Here is a 9,813-nt window from a genome sequence, read left to right as displayed (position 1 = left end):
TTTATTTTTGTTTAGTTTTTCATTTGTTGGTTATAACATATTTCTGACTGTTAATTTTTACATGTAAATTCAGTCAGTTGGGTTTGAACTAGGACCACGTATATAGAGTACTATGGGGATAAAATCGGTCTTATCTTATTTTGTAATGCCAATATATATATATATATATATATATATATATATATATATCTATATATGTGTGTGTGTGTGTGTGTGTATATATATATATATATATATATATATGATAAAAGAAACAAGTCTACAGTATATATGTATTTAAAAACAATTTTAAGAAATAATATCCTTTTTCATGTTTCAGTTATTCATCATCAGAAAGGAACTGCGAAATAACGGCTAAATATGATGCCATACATATTATGGCATTACTGCAGTAGAAGGGGATTGATAATTACTTAATTACATTATGATTGCTTTTATCTAATGAAGAGCATTAAGAAGTGGACAAAACTTTCTAATAAAATACATTTCTTTTGTCTTTCTTTTCATTTCATCATTGATATCTGTGATAAAATGGTAAATTTAATATCTTTTTGTGCCGCACATATATTTAAATGTGAACTTACGGGTATGCATCTTGTTTCTGGTTGTTTTATTTGCTGTTTGTGTACGCGTACTCTGGCTTTCAGCAGAGTAGTATGACCAATGTATTGTTCTTTGCAACCGTGGCATGTAATTACATAAATAACATTGTTAACCGAACAATCCATATCCCTATGTACCCAATATAAACTTTTGTGGTTGAATTCTATGTGTGTGCCTTCTAAAATATGTTGGCATGTACCACAGTTACTTCGGTTACACTTTTTAACACTGCATTTATGTTTTACTGTTGCATATTCAAATTGTGCTTTTCTCTTTCATGTTTTTGCTTCATCTCTTACTATTTATAATTGAAATAGTCTAGTATGGATGACATTTTTTCATTTTGTTTTAAAATGAGCAGTTCTGACAAGATCGTTTTATATATATTGGGGTTCTGCAGGTTATGGGTGGATACAAATGCTGTAACGATTTGTTTTAGTTTTAAGATATTTTCTATCTAATACTACCACCTTTTTCGATACTATCTGAAATTAGCTGTTTTAGATAGCCTCACGTTTTAAGATACATGTTGAGTTCCCGGAGATGTTGATCATGTGTTTGTATATTTGACACAATCATACAGATACGCTGTGCTAGGTTGTATGGTATACTACTTGTATGACTCTGATGACAGAATGAGAAAGAAAGGTACTGTTTGCTATCAGCTGGTTTGTAAAATACATCGGTTTCTATTATGTGTCCACACTGGATTACTAAATTGTTTACAAAAAGAATTTTATTTGTGTTTGTTTCCACAGTAAAGTTTGTTACTATTCAATGTGTTATGTAACTCATGAAATAATTGCAAACAGTTTTTGGACAAAGGCTACAGTATGAAACCAGTATCTAGAAAACTTTCCAGTTCTTCTTGAAATATAGCTGAAAGTTGATTCAAATATATTTGCAATTTTAGTTTCTAATATTTGTTCTAGGTAACCTAAAGTCAGTGTGGCATAGTTTGGTGCCATTGTGGTACCCATTGCTGTCCTTTTATCTGTTTGTAGTGTTTCCCATCAAAGTAAAATATACTTTTTTCCAATACATATATTATGCTTTCTATAATTTGTCACGCGAGAGCCAGAAGGATGTAAGTGCATCAAAATTAATTTTTAAAAAGCTGAGATAATGAAGGAAAACTGTTTTTCTTGATCAGTAGTTAAGATGTCGAATTTGTTTTAATGACAATGAAAGCTGAACATATTTATGATTTCTTTGTATATTTGTGGTATTTATAGTATATTAGGTGTTCAGTTATTTGCTTAAATAGTTGTATTTACGACAATTATTCATGATTAAATTAAATGCGTCATTTACGACCAACAGTATATGAAGTAAATTTAAATATTTATTCTAAAAGAACCATCACTTCTAAAACATTTCAGTTTTGCAAATCACATATTTATTTTTAAAAAAGAGAAAGCTAGTAAATAGAAAATATTTAGAAGCAAACATTCAAAAAGGAATACAAGTACATATTAATAAAATTGGTAATTGAACAAAATAATAATGTGAAAAAAACTACTCTGACTCGTGAAATCCTTGTTTTCTTTGACCCACCCCTGATTTTGTGTGACCTTATCTGGTGCAGGGTTTCTGCCAGAGGGTAAAATGGGTATGGTACCATACGCAAATATTTTTGCAGAATTTTTGTAAGTTAACTTTTTGACAAAATTAATTACTCTTATCATTACTGTACGATTTTCTTAATCCTAACCCTAAACTTAACCCATTTTCTTTCTGAGGGAGGACCCCCCACCCCCACCCCCTCCATATCTCTGTTGACTGTGGTTGCATTCAATTCCATAGAGCCATACCAAAAAAATTCTAACACTGTGGTGGTAGTGCTCCATGTTCGTTGGTTGATGATGGTGCATCAGAATCAGACGACTTGTCCATACAAAACCTCTTTTCTAGGCAAGTATTCGTTCCTGTTGAGTCATCAGAAAAGCTGATGTCATGTTGTGTGCAGTGTTCGTTCTGTGTTCTTTAAATGCCATGGTAAGTGCTGTCCTGTCTGGGAAAGTGCATATAAAAGATACCTTGCTGCATTAGGAAAAATGTAGCAGGTTTCCTCAGATGACTACGAGTCATAATTACCAAATGTTTGACGTTAATTAATCAATGTGCTCTAGTGGTGTTGTTAAACAAAACAAACAAATAAACTGTCGCAAGTGCTATGTCACGTTCATTTTTCAAAGGTGATTATTTTCTCATGTTCATCTTTTTGCTATGTTATGTTCAGGTCTTGTGGTCATTGATATGCCAAGTTCTGTTGTGTATGCCATGTATCATGTTCAGGTCCTGTTGTGTGAGCTATGTTAATTTCATGTCCTGTTGTGTGTGCTATGTCATGTTCAGCTTCTGTTGTGCATGCTATGTTGTGCTAATGTTTTGGTGTGTGTGTTGTGTCATGTTCACATTCAACATTATGTTGCTTAGCTTAGCTTAGTAACTGGTTTAATGTGCCCATAGTCCATATACCACTAGGGTTTCAAACACGCCTATCCAGAGTCCAGTCTCCGATAGGATAGAGGGTCTGACTCAGGACAGGGATATTCTGTTGCAAATATTTGTGAATTGTAAAGTTAATTAAAGTTCACAGATCTTGCTATTGTTTATGTTGAGGCCACATTCACTTTATTCGACTTTTAACCTTACGTCTGATTACACTGTCTTTTGTTACTGGACTTTGTTCTGGATAACTTACAATGACGTTTGTATGTGGAATATTGTTAATCCATAATGCTTACATTATGACAATCCTGTAGATCTTCAAAGGCAGCTGAAAGGTGGAACTTGATCACCGTAACATATCATTAAATACATGTACATCAAAAATCAGTGTGATTATGCTTGCACTTTGGTCGTACATGTATATGCCACATACAACATTATTATGAATTAAAATTGTATCTACATATACAAATTACATGTTGGAAACTTTTCTTCAATTAAAAACATTTCAAAATAGATATTTGTTTTTCAAGAAAATTCACCAAAACATGTTTATTATTATTATTATGGTGCACATAAAATAGCAAACCATACAAATATTAATATTACTGCAATTCCTATTTATATATAAAGACACCATTCTTGTCTGTTGTCAAATGGTTCGTTGCATGCAGTATCAAATGTTTTTCTTAAATAGACCGGGTTCTCACAACGACAAAAGTCATATTATTTTTAGGATTCAAGCACATAAAAATATTGACATAATGCATGCTCTATTGTACTTCGTATTTGTGATTTCTATCACAGACCGATAACAAAGAATACATATGTGTCGTATTTGGCACATACAACCTATGTCAGACGTAATTATATAACAAACTGTATTTAAAAATGGTGTATCTACCACACACGACCAGTCGTGTTCACATGATGGACAGCAAGCAAATCGGAGGAAAGTCGTATGTGTCAGTTACGTCTATTTTCGTGCAAATTGGTATCTGTGATTGACTTACAATCATTTAAATCCTTCTGTATAAGCGATGCAATTAGGGACACAGCTACAATTGTTTGTGACAATATGTAATCGGGTATGGCAATTCTGAATATGCAAAAAAGATCTTTTAGGTTGTATTTGCCACTTACCTTACGAATTAAAGACTTTGAAATTCATTCTGGCAAAAGTTTGGGATATTTGGTTAACCAGTATGACACTGCAGTGATTCCAAGGTCATGTGGTATGCTACAATATAGTTTTATTACATCAAATGTTACCAGTACACTTTCTTCCGTTGTCTTTTCTGGCAGGTTGTTGATGAAATCCATAGTGTCTATGGTATAACTAGTTACTTTTAATAAAAATTATTTCAACAATATATCAATGAAATTGCTTAGCCGGTGAGTTGCACACGCCGGGCCAGCTACAATTGGTCATAACTGTAAATCATTAGGATGCAATAATTCTACATAACTTTTCTGTGCTTCTCTGCACATAGAATTAATAATCTGGCTCTTATGTCTCTTATGTACTTTAGGAAGGCCATAAAAATTACTCTCCTTACATTCAAAATTTGTTAAATAACCAAATTCCTTTTCGGTCAATTCTCTTCATATCATTTAATAAATGTTTTAAGTTGTTTAATTGAAGATCAGAATAATTACATAGAAATTACAGAGGTAAAATCCTTTGTTTGTATTCAGCAGTATTCATGATAATAGCACCACCCTTATCCGCTTGTTTAATAACAATAGACTTATCATTTGATAAAATTTTATAAACATTTTCATTCATAATCTTTTATATTTGAATTTGATTTAAAATTGTTATTGAGAGGATATTTTGAAACTAATTCAATATAATCATCTAGATTTCTATTCCTACCTTTTATCACACTCCAATAACTTTTATTCCTGACTATAGAATCATCATTAGAACTCGTTTTCATAAAAGTATTCAATGTTTCTCAACTGGCGACAGAACTTGTTAATATCTTCTTTTAATTCTTCTATATTGTTATTCTTTGGTGTAGGGGTAAATTTCAAACCCTTTTCTAAAACCTGTGTTTCTGTATCAGTGAATTTCCGATAAGACAAGTTGATTATTTTTCTTTCCGCCTCCTATTATATGGGTGATTTTCTGCCAACCTGTCTGTTCTGAGCTCCTGCTGTGGGCTACAAAATGGTTTGACTCTTGTTCTCAGTGGTCTGTTCTCTATACTGCTTGTGACATTGATGTTGATTCTCTCCACGAAACTGATCTATGGTCTGAATTTCTTAGGGTGTTGTTCTCTGCCTTTGGCTCAATGCTGTTCTGTTATGATGCTCGGTATTGTTGTTATTTCGAAGGATATGGCCATTTTGTGTTTTTCGTCCAATGTATGTTGCGTATCGGCGGGTTCTTTGGTGATTAGAGTATGTCGGATGTTCTCTATACGTTGACTCTTGCTCATCAGTGTGGTTTTAATGACAGTTGTTTCTCCAGTCATGTTATTTTGCAGACGTGGTTTTAGCCAGGGACTGTCTTTGTACAGTGGTATGAAATTCGTCTTCATATTTCAGGAGCCATTGTTTTGATGTTTCCCATCTTTTGATAGATTTTTCTTCTTTGTCACACTGTGATCTCCATTTCTGTAACAGAATTTCTCTAATTTTGCCTTGAGATTTATTTTCAATATCTTGTATCATAATTTGATCAATATTCTTTTCTTTTTTTTCTTGACTTTGTGATCTCATTTTCATGAGTTCAATTTCAATTTCAAGATGTTGAAATGCCTGCAATTCCTGACTTCTCGTCTGGATTTCAAGTTCATTAAAAATTTCTGGGATCTTATATTTCAGAGGAATAATTTTGTCGTCATGATTTAACCAGTGTATTAGGACATCTGCAAATTTTTCATTTCTTAGATGTTCTCCTCCTTTGAGTTAATTGTCTCATCCATGTTTGTTTTATTGAGTTGGGAATTTCCTGTTCATCATCATTTGAAGTTGTTGATGGCATTAGTTATAATATCTCCCATACTTTTGTCGATACATTTCAGTCTCTGTGATGGCATCTTTGATTAGTGTATCATGCGATTCGCACAATAGTCCAGTCACTGTATTTATTTAATCACAGATGATTAAGTTTTTCACTAATATCTGTTAAAAGTTTCAAACTTTTATCTTGATATATTTTTCCCCTTGACTTTGTGCAGTCGGCATTATTTCATCTTGTACACCACAGTTACATAAATAAAAATGATAAAAGAAAACTTTTGAAGTGTACATTATATATGTATTTAAAAACAATTTTATATCATCAGAAAGAAACTGCTAAATAACTGCTAAATATGACGTCATGTATGGAAATTAGTTTTGAAAAGGCAGTACATATTATTAGAATTTATTTTATTAGAAAGTTTTGTCCACTTCTTAATGATCTTGGTTAGATAAAAGCACTTGTAAACTGATGGCGAGTGTGTTCTGTATTGTGTTTGGTTAATTACATTATTTTTTCAGGATCAAAGGAAAATAACACCCGGAAAGCTAATGACATCATTAAAAAGTGACGTCATTAGCAATTGGAACAGGCGAAGTTGACGATTCAAGGGTCTACAGTTAGATTGTAGCCAGGTATTTTTTTTCAAGAAATACCAAATATACAGTTAGTTCCGTAGAAAAATTATTCAGTTTACTGTGGACATAACCATATTGAGTTTTTAGATTTGCAGGTGTTATTGTCTATTTGATGCCCACAAATCTAAAAACTCCATATGGTGATCTCCTAATCATTACATAATTAAGTAATTATCAATCCCCTTCTACTGCAGTAATGTCATGATATGTATGACGTCATATTTAGCAGTTCCCTTTGATGATGAGTAATTGAAATGTAAAAGGATATTATTTCTTTAAATTATATATGAAGAGTTCAGGTGCAAAACACGATATAAACCATTTTCTTTCTTGTTTTTAGTTAAAGCCATTATTGTATGTCAGTAAGGGCTAATCGTAGGCCCGCTGATTTGCCACAAAACACGATTGATCCTTATGAAATTGTATTGGGTAAATCCTGTTTTTTCTCATCAAAACGCAATATACACCAATTAAAAAAATCACTTTTACTGAAAATGAAAAATGGATATATCACATTTTGCGCCTAAACTCTTCATATATATATATATATACAATGTGTGTGTGTGTGTGTGTGTGTGTGAGATCATAAGACAATCAAATGTGTCATCAATTTAAGGATGTAATTGGCTGCTTCTAGATTACCAAGTTGCTACAGATATATCATCCAATGAAATGAGCACAACCAAAATTGACTGCTCTGTAACATATAAGATAAATTGAAACTGATTGCTTGTGACATACAGGTTAACTGCATGCATAAGTGCCATAAATAAGTTTTAGCTGGAAAAGACATTTAAAATTCTTTTCAGCTTCATTTGTGAGGATATGTAAGAAATAGAATTTTAAACTTGTCTGGTGGATACTCATGTGGTATTCTCTCAATATAGATAATTAAATCATTTATGATTGCATTGGTTTTGTATTCTATTTTCTATGGATATTTTGTGTTCAACCAGTGGTAGATTTTAGTTTTTAATCCATATTTTAGAAAAATCACAGTGGGTTAATTGTGATTTTGATATATTTTTCTGGAAACCAATGTTAGAAATGTCAGTTTTGATTGGGGAAAAAGTGTAATGTACATGATAAAATAATATGGTTTAACATGTTAATGTAAAATCTTGATTTTATCAAGTGCTTGTGCAGGGGAGCACGACTCGACCTCCCTAAAAATTTTGCTTGCGACATTTTAACCGCCACCCCCCACAAATTTTTGCACATGCCTGTTTATACATATATATATATAATGGCAAAGCAAAAATGAATCCGATACAAACATGTGCACATGCATACACACACATTAGTATTTCATATTACAGAATAATAATCATACCATGAAAGTTTATTTATTTTAACAAAATATATAATAATATACATGTATATCTAAATTACATAACAGATTATTAAAATTGTAAACATAATTTCATAATAATCATTAACAAACATATAATACATGTATCAAAAATATATTATCAAAAGTTTGCCATGTCTATTAGAATGGTTTAGTATGCATTACATGGTTTTCATGGTGTAAGCAATTTGCATATCTGGTTTCTTAAATTAGTGCATTTCAGTGGGGTGGAAATCGAAGTATGAATACTGTTGCACTGAAATTGAGCTCACTGACAGAAATGTCCACTACCATCTTAAAAGTAGAGTAAACTCAAACAAGAGATTTATGTCTTGGAAAGATGCATACCCGGACCACCAACACATACTGACACTTTAACAAATGAAAAATGTGTAATTTTAGAGTTAATAAAAAAACATGATTAGGCCTCAGATTACAGTTATCTTCCCATCTGGTTGTCCAAAATCCGGAAGTTTCACCGCGCAAGTAGTCTGCTGTTTGACTGTGATTATTTCATGGCAGACAGCTATGAAGTGGCAACTGTTTGACTGAAGTGACAGGGGATAGCATGTAGTTTGTAAACATGTGTAACTTGTTGACATTGAAGACTTGTTTGTGGTAATTCCGGCCCATGCAAAAGTAGTGCTTTTTGTGTAAAATGGGTGTACTCCGGCCTGGTTTAGAGGGTGTGTCTGTTTAAACCAATATGCTGGGAGAAAGAGCTGGACAACAGGGGTTGTCCTTTTCAGGGTATGTGTCCCCCATGCAGGCAAAGGTACATACAAAACTTCACGGGCCTGCTGATATTAATAAAAATGTTATAGCCACTAAGGCTATATAGAAACATATAGCGAAATTAATTGTGGTCTGAGGCCATTATTCCTGCTAACTGCCATGGGGGCAGCCATTTTGTGACGTCCGGTGGTATAGCTTGGGGCGAAGTGATGTCAGCTCCGTCCATCTGCTCTATGCACAGTGTAAACAAACACTCTAATTTACGACAAGGTGCTTCGCTTCCATCAACCTGACTTGTAAAACAACATAAACGACTTGATAGTATAATAAACTATTTAACTAAATATATTTCAATTTGCATCAATAGAATGAAATGGCGTTGTAGTATTTTTCTTTAAAAAAAAAAAAAAAAAAAAAAAAAGCATATTATTAGGCCTGTTGGTATGCTACGTTCGAGCAAAAACAACCATGCACGATACCCAAGTGATAATTTTCTTTTCTTTGGGACTACGTAATTGGTCAGTTTTGTGATTTTAGATGGGAAAGTCTAATTAATCAAGGGTTTTACAGAATTACTTACAGTAATAAGCAGGACGGTTGATCGATTACAATTAGAGGGGTGTCCGTGCGGTTAACACAATACCCTGTGATCTTAATTAAAGAGGCACATATTTTTAGTGTATCTAGACATAGTGTCTGGGGACCATCTAAATATACACCTGCCAATCAGGAACCACAGGTACAGGCCACGGAAAGAAAGACCAATTAACTAAGAAAACACTCTGATTATTATTTAAGTACGTGGGTTAATTTATGTACAAACCATAATACAGTTATTTCAACACTTTGACAATGGTGGTTTATTTTGTATTAATAATATATAATTGTTGCTGGCTTACTGGGATGACTATTATTACAGAATATTGCGATGCATCCGCAAAAATCAGGTATGTTTTGTTACTTCAGTTCGAAGACTAATTCCTGATGTGACACGTTAGGTATTACATAACCACCAGCTCGCCAGAGGGCGTATTCTCTGGGATGATACAAAATGGCCG

Source organism: Gigantopelta aegis, chromosome 9, assembly GCF_016097555.1.
Source record: "Gigantopelta aegis isolate Gae_Host chromosome 9, Gae_host_genome, whole genome shotgun sequence".
In the NCBI taxonomy this organism is placed as follows: domain Eukaryota; kingdom Metazoa; phylum Mollusca; class Gastropoda; order Neomphalida; family Peltospiridae; genus Gigantopelta; species Gigantopelta aegis.
This window is presented reverse-complemented; position numbering follows the sequence as displayed.